Genomic DNA, 20,439 nt, shown 5'->3' with positions numbered 1-20,439 from the left:
TTTGATGAATGATGGGATGGATAAATGTAAAAATAAGTCTTTTCAGTATCTAAAGACAAAACAGATACATAATAAGATACAGATGGGAGATTGGCTCATCCATCTTTATTTTCATTCATTTGAATGTCCATGTGAGCAAGTTATTTCTTAAGTGATCTAGCACTGCAGTGTGACTATCATTAACATAAAATATGATTAATCCACATTGTATAACTGTTTTATTAGTAATGTAAGGATGCTTTGTGTGTTGCTTGGTTTGTGTATGCTGCCAAAAGTGTAAGCAACATTTACTGAGCTGCTATGTGGCAGGCTCTGTGTTCATTAAAATTGCAGTTTTTGCTAATTGACTGTTTTTTGACACATCCATTTTGTTCATCATTGTATGCCTAGCACCTAGCTTTAGGCTTACCACATATTATATTGGCAATTAATATTTGTTGAACAAACAAATGCATGAAATACAATGAGTAAGACAGGTTTTTGCTTTCAAGTAAAACATAGTCTGGGGAAAGAAGGAATGTCAGAATGTGGTGGGTGCTATAGGAGTAGGTGTTATCAGATTCTGATGCTATGGAATAATAAACTGTCAAAATATGCAATCTTACGTTTCAGAAGCTAAAGCACAGTATGGGAACTATTAGAGGCTTAGAAGGCCTCACTACCCAGTAGACTCAGAAGTTGAATGGTGTCTGAGAAAAAAGAGAATAGAAGTAGCAGTAGGTGAAGAGTCCAGAAGTGACTCCCTTTGAGGACAGGTGGAAAGACTGCATCTGTATGTTGCCAAAGAGTAACAGAGACTGGTGTAGGACTGGAGTTCGATTCAGTCATATCCTTAAATATTGTGCCATTGTGTCTGGATTACTTTGTAGTATAAGTACATTTCCAAGCATGGGGAGGGAAGGAGAAGTGCCTTTATTGAGAATTCAACTGAATATAGAGAAGACTAATTTTACACAACTGTAATCACTGCAGTCATTTGGACAAATTAGCAAACCCAAGTTTTGCTTTAACTTGGATTGCCTTAATAAAGATGTTTTGGGGCTTAATGGCACAGTTGCCCAACTCCCCACTTTATTCTGTGCTGTTCAGAGCCAGCGAGCATTTCCCCATCAAGCTCTTGCACCATGATTGACAGGGACACTTTTACTAGTCCCCTTGAAGAATGAATAGTTACTCAATGTAGATTAACCAGATATATATTTATTTTACTCAGGGAATATCAGGATAAATATAATTCAGAGAATTATTGCCTTCTCATATACTGCCCTGTGTGGGGACATCTTTGAAAGTCCGCAAAGTCACTGCAATTCTAGTAGGCCACTCATGTGACAAGACCTGCTCCCACATCAGTAATTTGGCACAGCGAGTGTCTCTCCTTGCCAAAAAGGGCAAAGGCCTTGAGCAAGAAGCCAGCTTTTTCCTGATTACAAAACCGACCGCAATTCCTTGCCAACCTAACAGCGTAAGTCTATTTTTTTCTGGTGATGTGTTACTCTTCTCACAGAGAACCCCATTTTTTCATTATGACATAGCACTTATCATTTAAACATCAACTGATGTTCAAACATCAGCTGATGTAACATTGCTGTAGTTGCTATTGATGGATAAGCTGAAGTTTTTAAGAAAGCAAACCCGATATTTAAATTGAAACCATATCAAACCCTTCTTCATTCTCTCAACTATTTAATTTTACAGAATTTGGATAGCAGTCAGTATCATTTTGGGCTTCACAAATCAGTAGAATAAGTACCTTAGGAATATAACATTTCGGTAGCATGCTGATACCAATGTTTAAACTATGGATATGTATTTGAATTCCAAAATTTTCTTCAAATAACACGATTAGAGATTCAACCAGGAATAGACATCGAAAGAAAACTTTGCCCAAATAAGCTTTCTGGTATTTCATAAGCAAGAGATTTAAAGTTTTCCATTTAAGAAGGAATTGATGTGAATTTTACGACAATAAAAAATGCAAGTGGATATTGAACAGTCTCTGCTCTGATAATTCTAAATACAGTATAGTTCACACCCCTCACAAGACACTGAACATGTGGGTCACTGGCGAGACAGTGTGGCAATATTTTCCCTGTAACGTACCAAGTCTTGCCAAAGCAGTGAGCAACATTATGACACAACTTTTTGTCACAGCTGGCTCCTAACAGGACAGTGCCAGCCAATTCAAGCCCAGTCCTTTCTGTGTTTATTCCCATCTCTCCCAAATATTTGGAAACTGATGTCTTGACTCATGGGTGTATTCACAAATTCTGTTACTTCAAGTCTTTTTCTTTTAACGGATTGATCTTTTGCTAGATATAGACAAAGTATCAGTGTGAATTACAGCAAACCCCTATTCCATGCTGTTATGGGTGAAACTCTGGGAGATTCTCCTATTGACCCAGAAAGCGATTCCTTCACTGATACATTGTCTGCAAACATATCACAAGGTAAAGTTCCTTCCAGATATGGCTGTTGGGGACGTGGGGGCATTTATGTAAGGGTAAAATTGCTCTTGTGGTTTGTCTTCCAAGTTATGTTTGTTTTAATACTATCATGTGTACACTCCAGTATTTTAATGCTTAGCTCACTGCTATCGCATTCACTTGAAAACATATTCAGATCCTTAAAAAAGGAAACCTAACCTAATCTGTATTTTATGTCTGTGCATGGCTCCCGTTTCCTGAATTTTAAGTGCTAAAGGTATAGTTTTATCCAAAAACAGTCCTGTTCATTTTTATTTCCTGAGTTTGCATAGATTTCCCAAGAATACATAAGGGCTTTTTAGACTTGAAGGCTCACTTTTTCCTCTTTTCATCTTGTATGTTAGAGATCTCTCATAACGGTTTTTATCCCTCTTGCAGCACTTTTATTCCTCTTGAAGTACTCTCAGTTCTTTTCTGTTCTACTTTGAAATCTAGATACTGTGTGTGCACTTTAGCTCTCCCAAAGAATTGTAAGTTCCCAGAATATGGTACCAAGTGATGCTCTTTATTAGATTTCTGAGGATGCCTCCTAGCATAGTGCCCAATGCATTGCAGAATGGATTGTCGGAACCTTGAAAAAGATCTGTTCCAAGCATCATATTTTATGCATAAAGAAAATGAGGTTCCTCAAACAGTAAATGCCTGTTGTAAGTGACTACCTATTACTTATCTTCAGGTGTGTCAGAATCAGATACTTCCTTTTCAATATTTCTTTTTTGGCCATTGCAAAATGTAAGTTCTCCATTTCTACAGCTCCTTCTACTGGAGTTTCTTAGCACCGCTTTTTCTGTTTTGTTTTGTCTCATATTGATGTCTTTATTTCTATTCATTTTATTTTTCTCTTCTCAGATTCTATGTAAAAATAGATTGTTAACTAGTGTGATTCATGTTTTATAATATAGGTGCTAAAGCATTAAAATTAAGTCACTTAATTGCTGAAATAGATTTTAACCTTTTCGTTTTCCTGGAAGCCTGAAGTTTGAACATATTAGTCATCATTTTAAAAATATAAAGCTTTTTAAAAATTAGTAAGAAGTATTTCCTGAAATACTGTTTTATTTTATTACAGTAATTTGTTTCAACATGTATTTCTATCATCTAAGCCTCTTAACTAGGAGTTTTGGTTTTTTCCATAAAATGCTGTTATTTTGTTTTTCTGCAAGCCATAAACATTGTTGCTATCTTTCTTCAGTTATTAATTTAGCCTGCCTCAGGGCAGAATGTCCTGGCTATACTGTGAAATAGTTCTTGAGTCAAAATTTGATAGTTTTGTCTATTTTAAAAGAACATGTCTACAATGCAGTACAACAAGTATCAACAAAATAGGTTAACTGAGAGGCAAGCACTATTTGTGGTAAGGGATGGTTATGTGATTCAAGTTAGTTTTCATTCTGTGCTAATCTCTAATTTTATGCTTTGAATTTACCCTGAGTTTAATTTTTTTGAGTCTCAATTTCCTCTAAAAGAATGATCCAGTACTTTTCTTCCTAATTAACATGGTACAGAATGAAATTATTAGCAATTAAAACATGATATTTTGTACCAATAATTTAATCCTTGTCTTACAGGGTCTCTGGCTACTCCTTCTTCATAAGCACTGTTTCTCTGTTAAAAATGTGAGTTCCTAAAGGCCAAAGACCTATGATTGTTACTCCTACTGTAATTTGTAAATGACCTTTAAATAATTGCTCCACCTCTTCCAAAACAGACTTAAAAATAAATTAGATATATGATCATCATTAGCCGAGGCCAGCAGAGTTGAACACTGTGGAGATGAGGTATTTGGCCTGGGTACAGTAGTCCTCTTACGTGCTTCTTCCTGATCATAGGTGAAGTGAGATTGGGAGTGTTGCAAATAGTTGGGTACTGCTATTAAGAAAAAGTGGCACATGTCGTGTGAATGACTCAGATATCCAGGTAGATTGGTTATATTCAAGAGATTAAAAATCTCTACTACACTTTATGCCCAAAGAGGAATTCCATGCTTTTTCCAAGGCTCCATCGTTGCTGTAACCCCTTTATATTATTCCCCTTTCTTTTTTTTATCAAGAGCTCCTCAAGCAACCCCAAGTAACCTCATGCTGGCTCTGAAACCATTTCCACCAGTAAAAATTGGCGAGACTGAAGGGAAGCTTCCACAAGCTCAAGCTGAATATGCCTCCTGCTTTGAGTGCCAGACTTAGTCCTGTGTGAATTCTACAATTTTAAGTTGTTGCACCAGAGCCTTGAAAGATGATGACACACTTGTCCTTTGGAGCTGATTGAGCAATGGAAATATGCCTTAGAGACATGATAAATGCTGCAATAGACAATCCTTCAAAATGAGTCTCTCCTGAGATAGGAGTGAGTGATTGATTGCACGCCATTTTTATTGAGGGATACTTAATCTGTGGTTACATAGCTCCAGGCAACTATATATTCAGAAACATTTAGATAACTAAAATTTTCGCCTTTCCAGAAGTTTAAAGGGACCCATGTAGTACCAGGGAATATAAGGACCAATCCTATCTTGGCCACATATTTGCTGTGTGAATTTAAACATGCCATTTTTCTTCTCTGGCCTTCTGTTTCCACATATATTAACAATACACAGGATTAACGGGAGGATTAAATGACACAATACTTGTGGAAGTAGATCTAAAGCCCTATATGGAATTTATTGCTTTAGCCTGGTAGCATTAATCACTTGTGGCTAGAATAGAAGGCTCTGATTTAAAAAAAGAAAAGAAAAGAAAAGAAAAGGCTGGGCGTGGTGGCTCATGCCTGTAATCCCAGCATTTTGGGAGGCCGAGGCGGGCAGATCACAAGGTCAGGAGATCAAGACCATCCTGGCTAACACGGTGAAACCCCGTCTTTACTAAAAACACAAAAAAATTAGCCAGGCATGGTGGCAGTTGTCTGTAGTCCCAGCTATTCGGGAGGCTAAGGCAGGAGAATGGCGTGAACCTGGGAGGCGGAGGTTGCAGTGATCTGAGATTGCGCCACTGCACTCCAGCCTGGGCAACAGAGCGAGACTCCATCTCAAAAAAAACACCTAAATTTTAAGGAATATGGAAAAACAAAAACTGCAGAACTCTTTATTGCACAAGAGTAAGTGGCAGTTATATGAATGAAGTGGGGCATCTGCATGATCTCCTGTGCATGTTTTGAGAAGGAGATGATCAAACTTAGAGAAAGCATCTTCGTGTCTAATTTTTTTAAATGATGAAATTATCTCCTACTTTCTTAAATATTTGTCTATGAAGAAATTGAAATTATTCTTTTGGCCTAAATGAGAGTGACAATTACATATTTTCTTCTCAGAGGCATTGAGAAACTTAGATTATAATGTTTTTCATACACTGAAGTAGAAGTCCAGAAAAGATTTGAGTTATTGACACAGCTCTTTTGTGTGTGTGTGTGTGTGTGTGTGTGACAGAGCCTCACTCTGTTACCCAGGCTGGAGTGCAGAGGCATGATAATCACAGCTCACCACAGCCTCAACCTCCCTGGGCTCAGGTGATCCTCCCACGTCAGCCTCACTAGTAGGTGGGACTACAGATGTACCTCACCACACCCAGCATATTTTTGTAATTTTTGTAGAAACAGGATTTCTCCATATTGCCCAGGCTGGTCTTGAACTCCTGGGCTCAAGGAATTCTCCTGCCTCAACCTCCCAAAGTGCTGGGATTACAGGCGTGAGCCATCACAGCCTGACCCTGACTTCCATAATTTCACATGTAATTAGAATTCAAATCCTTTTTCTTGAATGTCACTATTGTCCGTATTAATTTTTTTCTGAGTATGGCTCTAGCTTTGTCATTTTTTTCTGACTTAACTCTGATTAACCCCTTTTTTCGTCACGAGTACTTTGCAGATTTTGTAGATTTCTAGACTCTGAAAATCAGTTTTTCTGAAAACTGTCATTTGTCTCATATTTTCCTCCAAAATTATGAATTATAGGAAACACCCCAAAGAAATATCGTTTACATTAGCTGTTTACAAGAAAATACAGGGTTTCATTTTTAATTTTATTTTCCTACTATTTCTAAGGAATACAACTTGTCTTGAAAGCTCCCTGACAGCAACTATCCATTTAGTCTGCCAATTGCAGCATAAAACATGGGTCATTAAATGAAAAACAATTTTATACCTCTCATAGAGGTTGTCATATATTACTATTTTTGTCAGCATTCTCACTTATGAATCTATTTGGATAACCCTGGGAAAATTTCTAAAATCTTCATAGCTCTTTTGTTAGGTACATATTCCTTGAGACAGAGGAAATCTGAGCAAAGTAAATTTCTTCCTTATCTGAGATCAACAAAAGTGATACAGAGCTTCTGTCCTGTTAGCTCCCTTTGGACGCTTAAAATAGGCACTAGAGGTTGTCCAGTAAATGCTTCATATCCATCTACTAGTGCTGAATATTTGTGAAAATATAGATGATAATGAATTAGACTTGTTTGAATGGAATTAAGTTTCTGTAAAGTTTTACCAGATTGTCTTTTTTTGTTTGTTTTTTGTTTTGTTTTGTTTTGTTTTCGGTAAATGCAGTTTTGCACCTGTAACTAATTTAGAGACGAAGAAATTGCACATGTAACTGATAGCAACTGCCATCCAACTCTTATAACCTCAGAATCAAGATCACGTGGCTATTTGAGTACACAGTGTTTTAAACTGTTTAATTTTTATTTGAGCAAGGGATTGCCAACACAAGATTGAGGTTCCCACAAGTGGTGAGTGGCACTTGTGGTTAACACTGCAAAGCAGATTTAAAAGTCAACTGTTAATTGCCTATGAGGGAATTATTCCTCATCACCTCATGCCAGGTTTTTATACAGCCTTTTAGCTGACCTTCTAAATGAGAAACGTTGTCATCCAGTGCAAACTGCCAGTGATCCTAAAATACCTATCTTTATTATCAGTCTAATAATATTTATTGAGTGCCTATTTTCAAGGCACCATAGTGAACGTTATGAAATCTAGACACTTTTTCCCTGTCTTTCAAAGTTCTTTATAATCCAGGCATACTTTATATATTTTACCTTATTTCTCACCACATTCCAGGTATTGGCCTGCCTTGTTCTGTTCACACTAATCACTTTGTCCCAAGAGTAAGCCCGACCCACCCTTGCTCCAAGCCTAGTATGTCCTGAAATGCCTTTCCTAATTCTTCCACCTTTTCAAATCCTCCCTGTCCTTCAAGGTCAGCTTCAAGTAACCTCTACTCCGTGAAGCATTCTCTGAATGCATTGCTGTTCATTGCTCCCTCTCTCCTCTAAACTGAAAATGTGTTCAGAATATCTCTCTTCTGCCTCTTCCACTGCCTTCAGCCCAGTCCAGGACACTGTCTGTGCCTGGATACTAGTCTCTTGATGGGGTTTTCAGCTTCCATCCTAACCTCACAACAGCCTAGTCTCAACCAGTCCCCCAGAGGGATAATGCTCAACTGTGAGTCATATTCGTCACTCCACCCACAGCCCTGCAGTGGTTCCCCATTTCACTTGTAACAAAAGCCCAAGTCTGACCCCTACCCCCCTGCCTCACCCCAACTGACCCCTCTGGTCCTCTCTCTCCTTCTCTCTCTCTTCCACCCACTCTGCTCCAAGCATGCTGGCCTCCTTGCTGTTCCTCCCACATTCCAGATGCTCTCCTGCCTTCGTGCACCTGCCCTAGCTCTTGTTCCTGTCCAGAACCCTCTTCTTCTGGTATCCTCTGGGCCACCTCTGTCAACTCCCTATAATCTTGGCTCAAATCTTACCTTCGAGTGAGGGTGACCTTGGCCTTCCCCATCCTAGGATAGGGGAATTACCTCTCCTCCCCATTTCCCTTCCTCCTCTACTCTACAATTTCCTATTTAGAAAGTGTTTGTCATCTTCTAACATGCCATGTAGTTTATTGATGGATTGTATGTATTGCTTGTCTGCTTCACCTCCCTGGAATGTTAACCGCATGAAGGCAGAGATCTTTGTCTAGTTCGTTCACCTACTGATGTATTCCAAATACCTGAATAGTAGTGCTCATTAATACTTACTAAATGAAAGAATAGAATCCTCTAACATTTATGACTTCTATCACACAATTTAACCCTGAGTTAGAACTGTCTGGTATTATTTCCTGTTCTGTATATTCCCTAAGCCAAATCATATAGTCACTGAAGAAAAGATCCATGGTTTATTCTATATTCCACAAGTGCCAAGCACATAATAAGTATAATCAGGTCTTGTTGACTTATTAATACCAAACTGATCTCCTCCAAGGTCAGAGACTGGAATATATTTAGCAAATAAAAACAAAATTTTAGTGTATGTTAAATATTATTCTAAAACCAATGCTAATACAAACAAACCAAGTACTGGATATGCTACAAACCAGGCACAAATATGTTTTGAATTATCTATTAGTTAATTTGTACCATGTCCCTCCATTAGTTCGAATGGCATTCATTGAATATCATTTGAATATTAATTTTAACATCATTTGTTTGTGAGTTACCCAAATCCCTGGCTTCTTCTGCAAATCTACCCACCTTTTGATACTTCCATTATTCATTTGAACCTCCAGAACATTTATTTGCTAGCAATGTTTAAAAAAGAGTAGCTTATTTAATTAGCTAATATCTAATATATGAAGCACGTAACTTATTAATTGCCTGATATGTAATAGGTGCCAAGCATGTCAGTTCTGTCTTCTCATCTTTAAAATGGAAGTTAATACAGACATAATGTCTCCCCTTGGGTCTTTTAAGTCAGATATTTAGGAAAAAGTAAAATATTCTCATTATTCTTGTTATTTTGCTTGCATTAGCAATTAAGTATGATTGATTTAAGATCACTGGATATTATCTTACTATTGTCTACACTTTACCTAAAGCCCTGCCTTTAGTTTTGTAAATAACATTATAGACCTATTAGATAGATTGAACAAGTTTGCTTAGTGGATTAAAATATGATGCTAATAAGAACCAAAGCGAGTTTGATACTGGGATGGCCAGATTTACACAGAAGTCTTTGCCGTTTACAAAGAGATCTGTTTGCCATTGATACAGCCACATTTGTAGCCACAGTTACCCAAGATACATAAACAGTTAACTCAGGAGAAACCAACTCAATTTTCAGGTATATGCCACATACAAAATTTCATCACCTTTGCTATTATATACACTTAGTATTATTTCTTAAGCAATATCATGTAATATAAGGGGCATGTTGATGACAGGGACATGTACCTTTTTCTTGGGATTTCAATACGAATGACTATCCAAGTCTTAATCATCCCAATGGCTCCACATAATTCAGACCCCATGTCTACTGGAAAGCTATCCCTGATTATTTCAGGACATGTTAGTGTCTTTCTTTTCCACATTTCTAAAGTACTTACTACCTCTATCACAAGTATGGTCTCTGTACTTCCTTCTGCTACTAAACATTTCTCACCTTTGTAAGCTTCTCAAGAACCACAATACTATGTGTTTCTTGTGAGGCCTAAAAAACACCTTGCACATAGTATTAGGTGATTAGCTATCTTGATTTGAGGTTTTAGATTACTGATTGAACATTTACTGAGCTGAAAATATAGAGAAAGAAAAATGCCAAAGAAAACTAAAATGAGGAGGTTTGGAAAAGAGAAACACTTTAGTACTAAATTATTATGGTAACTTCTAAGAAGCAAGGTTTATAAAATAGATTGTTGATACAAAGAAAATGTAATTAAAAAATTGGTAGCTTGAATAGATTTAACCTGCTAACTTTATTTCATTTAAATGGAATACCTCAAAAGACTACTCAGCTGATCCAAACATAGTAACTTCCCAAACACAAGACACTCTTGACGTAGGCCTCAGAATTTGGGAAAAACAATCCTGCATTGTTTAAAATACAGTGTCCTTATAAAGCAGAATAGGCCTTATATACAAGTCAAATATATCAGTTCTAAAGCAAAACCAAAACTTTTACTACTTACTCTTTTTTTTTATTTTTATTTATTTATTTATTTATTTATTTGAGACAGAGTCTCACTCTGTCACCGAGGCTGGAGTGCAGTGGCAACGTCTCAGCTCACTGCCCTCTGCCCCCTGGGTTCAAGCAATCCTCCTGCCTCAGCCTCCCAAGTAGCTGGGATTAGAGGCACCCACCACCACGCCTGGCTAATTTAGTATTTTTAGTAGAGACGGGGTTTCACCATATTGGCAGGCTGGTCTCAAACTCCTGATCTCAAGTGATCCGCCTGCCTGTACTTTTCAAAGTGCTGGGTTTACAGATGTGAGCCACTGTGCCTGGCCTACTTCAATCTTTTAGATAAAATGTACACCCTTGAATTTTTACTTCCACCATTTACACTGATTTGAAGTCCTTGGTTGAATATGTATTTAGCCTTCATTGTGCAAGGAAGCTGGTTACAAAAACAGATAGTTTATTAAAATGCTTTTATTGGTTTTTAAAAAAGAATAATTTTAATACAGTTTTTTCTCTTTTTTCTTTTTGCTCTTTTTGTTATTTTTTTATAGAGACACTGTCTGGCTGTGTTGTCCAGACTGGTTTCGAGCTCTTGGCCTCAAGTGGTCCTCCCATCTTGGCCCCCCAAAGTGCTGGGTTTACAGGTGTGAGCGTCCATGGCTGGCCTTAATACTGTTTGATGAGTTCTGAATTGAATAAGTTTTAAGTGAATGTCCTAAAATTCTATGCAATCCTTTTAACACAACTGGAAGAGTTTTTGCTTATTTGGTTTGTCTGCATGTTTCCTTCTATCATCCTCCACTCCTAGGACCCATATGGAACATCGTCTCTTAATTAACTCTTTTATCGAAGTATAATATACGTGGAGAAAAATGTCCAAATCATTTTCACAAGTGAACATACTTGTGAAATTAGCACCCAGACAAAAAAAAGAAAAAAAAAAAACAGAACAATACCAGCAGTCCAGAAGCCCTGTGACTATTCTGTTTCTCACTCATTGATAAGTTTTGCCCGGTTTTGAATTTTATGTAAATAGAATTATACATAGTTTACTCTTTTGTGTCTGGATTCTTTTGCTTAGCATTTATTCGTGAGATTAATCACACTATTGAATGTAATTGTACTTCATTCTCATTACTGTATAGTGTTTCATTGTGTAAATATATCACAACATATTTATCCTACTGTTGATGGGCATTCAGATGGTTTTCAGTATTGCAAATAGTACTGCTATGAACATTGTCCTATAGGTCTCTTAGTGAAGGAGCATATGCATTTCTGGTAACTATATGGTTCAGCCAATAATAGAGTATGTTGAGCTTCAGGAGATGTTGCCAACAGTTCTGAACAGGGCTCTAGGAATCTATACTTGTACCAGAAGTGCGTGAGTGTTCTAGCTCTTCCACACCATCACTGGTACTTGGCGTTCTCTGTCTTTTTCACATTAGCCATTCTGGTGGGTGTGTTGGTATCATATTCTATTTTTAATCTCCCCTTTTCTGATGTCTAAAAAATTAAGCACTTTTAAGAAGTATTTGTTGTCCATTTGGCTGTCCTTTCTTGTAAAGTACCTGTTCAAGTCTTTCACCCATTTTTATATTGAGTACTTTAGGTAAATGTTCTAAAGCATACCTTGTCAGATACATGTATTATAAATATCTTCTCTTACTCTGTGTGGTTTTTCATTTACTTAATAAGCAGACATTTCTAATCAATATTGTCTGATATACTAGATTTTTCTTTTACAGTAAGTGCTTTTTATATCCTTTTGAAGAAAGCTTTGCCTCCTCCAAGGTTGATAAAGTGTGTTAGTTTTTATTTTTAAAGTTTTCTGGTTTTATACTTCACATTTAGATCCGTATTCCACACAGAATTGATTTTTGCATATGTTGTAAGGTAAGGGTTTATCTCTTTCCATGTGGGTATCCAATTGACCTACTTCCTTTATTGAAAAGATCATCCTTTCCCCACTCCCCAGCAGTGACATTTTTGTCATAAACCAGGTGACCGTATAGGTCTGGGATTTATTCTGGACTTACTCTTCTATTGCATTGTATCTTTGCACCAATTAAGATTGCCTTAAGTACTGTAACTTTATAAATAGTTTGATATCTGGTAGTAGAAATCCTCCAGCGTTGCTCTTCCCCTTCAAGATTGCCTTGCCACTTGGCCTTTTGAACTTCCTTATAAATTTTAGACTCAGCATATCAGTTACCACACATAAGTGCTGGGATTTTTATTGGAATTGTTCTGAATCTATAGATAAATTGGGAAATAATTGAAAACTTTACAATATTGAGTCCTTCAATCCATGAACATGGACTGTCCTTTCACTTATTTCTTCTTTAATTTTTTTAAGTAGTATTTTTGGGTTTTCATTATAGAGATCTTACACATATTTTGTTCGATTTTTTTCCTGTAGGTATTTGATTGTTTTGATGCTGTTGCAAAAATAATTTTTAAATTTCACATTCTACTTGTTACTAGCTTATAGAAATATAATTGGTTTTTGAATGTTGACTTTGTACCCAGCAACTTGGCTAAATTATTTTATTAACTATAATGGAGTTTTTTTGTGGATTTTTAAAAACACAGTCTGCCCGACATGGTAGCTCATGCCTGTAATCCCAGAACTTTGGGAGGCCAAGGTGGGTGGATCACTTGAGCTCAGGAGTTTGAGACCAGCCTGGCCAACATAGTGAAACCCTGTCTCTACATTTTTTGTAACTAATACAAAAAATTAGCCAGGCATGGTGGCACGCCCCTGTAATCCCAGCTACTTGGGAGGCTGAGGCAGGAGAATTGCTTGAACCCCAGAAACAGACGTTGGAGTGAGCTAAGATAATGCCACTGCACTCCAGCCTGGGCAACAAAGTGAGACTCCATCTCAAAAAAAAAAAAAAAAAAAAAAAAGAAAGAAAGAAAGAAATAAACAGCAACAAAAAACACAGTCATGTCATCTGTAAGTAATGTTAGTTTTAGTTTTATTTCATCTTTTCCAATTCTTCTGTATCTTTTTCCTTTGTTGCATTGGATGGATCTCCAGTACAGTGGTGAGTAGAAGTAATGATAGTATCATTACCTTGTTGCTGATCTCAGGAGAAAAGCTTTAAATATTTCACCATCAGGTATAATGGCCACTCTAGGATTTTTGTTTGTTTATTTGTTTGGTTTTTATAGGTATTCTTTAGCAGACTAACAAAGTTCCCTCTCCTTCCTAAGAGGTTTTTATTTTTAAAAAAATTATGAGTGAATGTTGAATTATATCAAATTCTTTCTTATAGTTTGTTGTGGTGGTGGTTGTTTTTGAGACAGGGTCTCACTTTGTCTCCAGGCTGGATCATGGCTCACTGCAGCCTCAACCTCCTGGGCTCAAGTGATCCTCCCACCTCAGCCTCTTTGAGTAGCTGGGACCACAGTACATCACCACACCCAGCTAATTTTTAAAAAATTTTTATAGAGACAGGATCTCACTATGTTGTCTAGGCTGATCTTGAACTCTTAGGCTCAAGTAATCCTCCCACCTTGGCCTCCCAAAGTGCTGAGATTACAGGCATGAGAAACTGTACCTAGCCTAGAATATTTTTTATGGTGCTCAGGAGAAAGATTAAAAGTTTGAAAAGTGTCTACTATGTATACTTTAATATCATATTGTAATACATGTTAAGATACTGTATAGTATAACTAGTGAAAATCTTCAAATCAACTCACAACCACTAGTGATCTGGCTGTATCTGTTTTGACACTTTTGTTCTCAATATCTATTTAGCTTAAGACCCTTGTCTTCCCATTAGGAGTGCTTGACACAGTACATTGAAAATATAATTTCAAAAGAGCATAGAGTATCACATGGTTTTGCCAGACTAAACAACTCTGAGTAAGAAAGTGGCTTTCCCCCTATGGTAATGCCAAGCTACTAGAGGACCTTCAGTAGTAAAGTATGATTTAAAACCCTGACCCCATCTGTCTTTTCCCAGTTGCAGGAAGTCCTTTATAGTGTTTGAGGGTGGGCAGCAGGGAAACAGTACTCTGGCAGATCTGTGGTGGCTCCCTCCTTTCTGAGTCATTACACACTCCTCTAGATCTTTCCTTTCATTTTTCCTTTTCCTCTCCTCTCCCCTGTTTTCATTCCCCTATCACTGCAAAGCCAAAGCCAAAACCAAAACGTGGAGGGGGAGCTAGCTGGGAAAAACATTCCAGCTTCTTTTTTCTGATCTAAACACCATTCTTCTTCTTTTTTATTTTTTTAATTAATAACTTTATTTTTTAGGGCAGTTTTAGGTTCAGAGCAAAATTGAGCAGAACGTACAAAGAGTTCCCATATACTTCCTGTCCCCCGCCATGCACAGTCTCCCCCCAATCAACATCCTGCACCCAAGTGGTACACTTGTTATAATCAGTAAACCCCCATTGACACATCATTATCGCTCAAAGTCCGTAGTCTACATTAAGATTCACTCTTGGTGTTGTACATTGTCTGGGTTTGGACAAATGTATAAGGACACATATCCACCATTGTAGTGTCATACAGAATATTTTCACTGACCTAAAAATCCTCTGGAATCCACCTGTTCATTCTGTTCTCCCCCTAACTTCTGACTACCAGTGATCTTTTTCCTGTCTTGACAGTTTTGCCCTTCCCAGAATATCATGTCGTTGGAACCATACAGTATGTGGCCTTTTCAGATTGACTTATTTCGCTTACCAGTATGCACTTAAGGTTCTTCCATGTCTTTCCGTGGCTTGATAGCTCATTTCTTTGCAGCACTGAATAATATTTCGTTGTTTGGATGAGCCATAGTTTATCCACTCAACTACTGAAGGGTGTCTTGGTGCTTCCAAGTTTTGGCAATTATGAATAGAGATGTTATAAATACCTGTGTGTGGATTTTTTGTGGACTTAAGTTTTCAGTTGATCTGTATAGCTACCAAGGAGTGTGATTACTAGATCGTATGGTAAGAATATGTTTAGTTTTATGAGAAATGGCCACACTCTCTTCCAAAGTGGCTGTACCATTCACCAGCAACGAATGAGAGTTTCTATTGCTCCACATCCTCATCAGCATTTGGTGGTGTTACTGTTTTAGATTTTGGCCGTTCTATTTGTAGTGCTATCTTCTTGTTTTAGTTTGCAATGCTCTAATGACATGTGATGTTGAAGATCTTTGCACATGTTCACATGCCATCTGTATATCTTCTTGGATGAAGTGTCTAGTCAGATATTTTGCTCATTTTTTAAACAGGGTTGTTCACTTTCTTATTATTGCGTTTTAAGTGTTCTTTGTATATTTTGGATAACAGTCCTTTATCACAGTAGTCCCCAACCTTTTTGGCACCAGGGACCAGTTTCATGGAAGACAATTTTTCCATGGACTGGGGTGGGGCGGGAATGGTTTCAGGATGAAACTGATCCACCTCAGATCATCAGGTATTAGATTCTCATATGGAGTGTGCAACCTAGATCCCTTGCATGCACAGTTCACAGTAGGGTTTGTGGTCCTGTGAGAATCTAATGCCACCACTGATCTGACAGGAGGCGGAGCTCAGGCTGTAATGCTTGCTCATTAGCAGCTCACCTGCCGTGCAGCCTGATTCCTCCCAGGCCATGGACTGGTACTAGTCCAGACCTGGAGGTTGGGAACCCCTGCTTTATCAGATGTGCTTTGTACAGATACATTCTCCCCATCTGTGGCTTGTTTTCTCATTCTCTTGACACTGTTTTTCACAGAGTAGACATTTTTTTATTTTAATGAAGTCCAGATAATCAATTATTTCAGGTTCATGTCTTTGGTGGTGTATCTAAAAAGTCGTATCTGTGCTCAAGATTATCTAGGTTTTCTCCTGTATTGTCTTCAAGGAGTTTCATAGTTTTGTACTTTACATTTAGATCTATGTTCCATTTTGAGTTAATTTTTATGAAGAGAGTAAGCTCTGTGTCTAAATTCACTTTTTTTTTTTTTTTTTTTTTTGCATGTGGATGTCCAGTTGCTCCAGCCCCAGTTGTTGAAAAGACTGTCTTTGCTCCAGTGTGTTACCCTTGTTCCTTCGTCAAAGATCAGCTGACTACATTTATGTGTTCCTATTTCTGGGCTCTGTGTTCTGCTCCTTTGATCAATTTGTCCATTCTTTTGCCAGTACCACACTATCTTAATACTTTAACTTTCTAGTAGGGCTTGAAGTCAAGTAGTGTCAGGCCTTCGACTTTATTGTTCTCCTTTAATATTGAGTTGGCTATTATGGATCTTTTGCCTCTCCATATAAACTGCAGAACCAGTTTGCTTGCCAATATCCGCAAAATAACTTGCTGGGATTTTTATTGTGATTGCAGTGAATCTGTAGATCAAGTTGGGATGAATGACATCTTGACAATACTGAGTCTTCCTATCCTTGAGCATGCAGTGTCTCTCCATTTTTTTCATTCTTTGATATCTTTCATCAGAGTTTTGTAATCATTTTCCTGTATAGGTTTCATATATATTTTATTAAATTTATACCTAAGTATTTTACTTTTGGGGGTGCTAATGTAAAACAAAGCAGACATTATGAGGAAAATGTAATGTCCGTTTGGGGGTAATGTGTTTTTAATATTAAATTTGACTTGTTCATTGCTGGTATATAGGAAAGCATTATGACTTTTGTATATTGACCTTGTATCCTGCAACCTTGCTATAATCACTTACTAGGTCCAGGAGACTTTTTTCTGTTCTTTTGGATTTTTTTATATAGAGATCATGTCATTTGCAAACAAAGACAGTTTTATTTTTACCTTCCCAATCTGTATCCCTTTTATTTCCTTTTTTTGTCTTGTTGCATTAGCTAAGACTTCTGGTCTGATGTTGAAAAGCAGTAGTGAGAGAAGATATCCTTGTCTTATTCCTAATCTTAGTGGAAAAGCTTGAGTTTCTCACCATTACATATGATGTTAACTATAGGTTTTGTTTGTAGATGTTCTTTATCAAGTTTAGAAAGTTCTCTTATTTTGTCAAATTCTTTTTCTGCATTTATTGATATGATCATGTGATTTTTCTTCTTTAGCCTATGGGTGTGATGGATTACATTAATTTGTTTTCTAATGTTGAACCAACCCCACATACCTCAGCTAAATCTCACTTGGTCATGGTATATAATTCTTTTCATACATTATTAGATTCAATTTGCTGATACTTTGTTAAAGATTTCTGCATCTCTGTCCATGAGAGATTGGTCTATAAGGTTTATTTTCCTTGTAATGTCTGTTTTGTTTTAGTATTAGGGTAATTCTAGCCTCATTGAGTTAGGAAGTATTCCCTCTGCTTTTATATTCTGAAAGAGATTTCAGAGAATTGGTATAATTTCTTCCTTAAATGTTTGGTGAACCCAGTCTGGTGCCTTCTGTTTCAGAAGGTTATTAGTTATTGATTCAGTTTCATTAATAAATGTAGGCCTATTCCATTTGTCTAGTTCATCTTGTATGAGTTTTGGAAAATTATGTCCTTCAAGAAATGCGTTCATTTCACCTAGATTATCAATTTGTGAGCATAGAGCCTATTATCCTTTAATATCAGTGAGATCTGTAATGATACCCCTCTTTCATTTCTGAGTAACTTTCATTCATTCTTCATGTGCTACTTGTGTGTGCTAGACAAAGTAGAATTTCAGCTAAACCAAAGCAACTGTTCAACAGATTTAGCCTTAGTCCTAATTAGATTATTAGTAACATCTCCGTTTAGAAATGTATGAAGGTACTTTTAGCAGACGAACCAAGCTTGAGCTAGTTTGATCATAGTGAATTTTTGCTGAGGAAGCAGAAGAAATGGTTATATTGGTGAGGGCATAATCCTGTAATCTTTTCTGTGTCCTGATACCTCAGGACCAGCGTAAGCAAACTCCCTAGACAAGATGTGGCTCATGCAAGAGAAAATGTGCTTTTTAAAATGAACATGGACCCAACATAGTGACTCATGCCTGTAATCCCAACATTTTGGGAGGTTGAGGCAGGAGGATTGCTTGAGTCCAGGAGTTTGAGACCAGCCTTGGCAACATAATGAGACCTTGCCTCTACAAAAAAAAAAAAAAAAATCAAAAAATTAGATGAATGTGGTGGTGAATGCCTGTGGTCCCAGCTACTTGGAAGGCTGAAGTGGGAGGATCACATGAGCACGGCGGAGTTGAGGCTTCAGTGAGCCATAATTGTGCCACTGCACTCCAACCTAGGTGACAGAGTGAGACCCTGCCTCAAAAAAGAATTATTATTTAAATAAAATATAATAATAAAAAACATGGTCTTTCTAATGCTCTTTGTTGATCTGAATTTGAAAATTTTCTGTGAGACCTTCTGGCTTATTATAAAGAAATTTGTATCTAAAGATACATATTGCAGTGTTTCAATCTCAAAGCTATCAATGGGAAATCAAACCACAGAAACATCGAATTTGGTTGAATATAGTCTAAGTAGACAATAAAATGAAAATACATTTGTTTATATTGAAGAAGCAAATGGCACACCAAAGAATTAATTTCTAATAGTTTTCTTTTTTTCTTTTTTTTTTTTTCTGAGACGGTGTCTTGTTCTTTGCCCAGGCTGGAGGGTGCTGGCATGAACTCGGCTCACTGCAACCTCCATCTCCTGGGTTCAGGTGATTCTCCTGCCTCAGTCTCCCAAATAGCCAGGACTACAGGCCTGCGCCATCATGCCTGGCTAATGTTTGTATTTTTAGTAGAGATGGGATTTCACCATGTAGGCTAGGCTGGTCTCGAACTCCTGACCTCAGGTGATCCTCCCACCTTGGCTTCCCAAAGTGCTGGAATGACAAGCATGAGCCAGCACGCCCAGTCTCTAATCATTTTCTTAATTCATGGTACCCAAAATAAAGGTTCTATATTCAGAGAAACCATGACAGAATTTAAACTCTAGCCCCAATACCTATTTAACATGGGGCAAACCACTTAACCTTTTTATGTCTAATATTTTTAATCTGTTAGGTGGTAATAATATTTGTGTATAACAACGTAGGACTGTTTACAGCAAGCACTTAATAATTGTTAGCTATTGTTACTAAATTGTATTTCTGCTGATGGGTTCCAGAGTATTTTCCTCCTTCACTAAACAAAACTCAGGATACTATGTGAAGGAAAAGAAGTGAGTTGGTAGAATTTATTTTTTAAATGCTTGAGTCAAAAGGAGAGCCATTTGTTGTTCAAGTATCAAAACTATTTTCTGATTTTCCTTCGTTTTACTTGAAACTGCATTAAAATTTTCTCCAGTTTTCCAGATGATTGCATGATAATCGCTTTTAAGAGGACGGTAACACATGCAAGGAATAGACTTACTCCCTCTGTTAGGAGAAATCGTGGAAAGATATTACAATTAAAAGATATTGAATTTTAGCTTAATTTTTCCCTTTATCTAAATAACACTTGTACATAGCTGCAGCTTTCAGTGAAGAAGAGATCTTCAGTCCCACAGCTAAATCCCGCTGTCATAGGCAATGATTTTAACTCTTTCACATATTTCTTCTGGCATTTACCTTCCTATCTCTAGAATAACATACTTACACTATTGGCCAGGCATAGTGGCTCATGCCTGTAATCCCAACACTTTGGTAGGTCAAGGCGGGCAGATCACTTGAGCCCAGGAGTTTGAGATCAGCCTGGGCAACATGGTGAAACCTCGTCTGTACAGAAAATACAAAAATTAGCCAGCGGTGGTGGTGCACGCCTGTGGTCCCAGCTACTCAGGAGGCTGAAGTTGGAGGATTGCTTGAGCCTGGGAGTTTGAGGCTACAGTGAGCTGTGATCACATTACGGCACGACAGCCTGGGCAACAGAGAGAGACCTTGTCTCAAAAATGATAATAATCATCATAGCATACTTAAACTATTATTTTTAAAGTTGTATTCTTATTCATTGACTTCTTACTGTGGAAGATAATAATTTAGTCCTTTTACTACCATACTCCCTTTTCCAAAACACATACTTCTCCCTCCCCTCAGTCTTCATAGTGTAGTTACTTTTAATTTGAGGTTAAAGCAGTTGTCTGT

The 20,439-nt window shown here is 37.4% G+C and overlaps 1 protein-coding gene across 2 annotated transcripts in view; it reads left to right on the top strand.

Annotated features, from left to right (window-relative positions):
* The window catches only part of PPARG (peroxisome proliferator activated receptor gamma), a 144,634-nt gene that overhangs the window by 59,621 nt on the left and 64,574 nt on the right, over positions 1-20,439 (top strand). The window lies entirely within an intron of this gene.

This window comes from Piliocolobus tephrosceles, chromosome 2, assembly GCF_002776525.5.
Source record: "Piliocolobus tephrosceles isolate RC106 chromosome 2, ASM277652v3, whole genome shotgun sequence".
Taxonomy (NCBI): Eukaryota; Metazoa; Chordata; class Mammalia; order Primates; family Cercopithecidae; genus Piliocolobus; species Piliocolobus tephrosceles.
The sequence above is the reverse complement of the archived record's forward strand: the minus strand, read 5'-3'. Positions and strand labels throughout refer to the sequence as shown.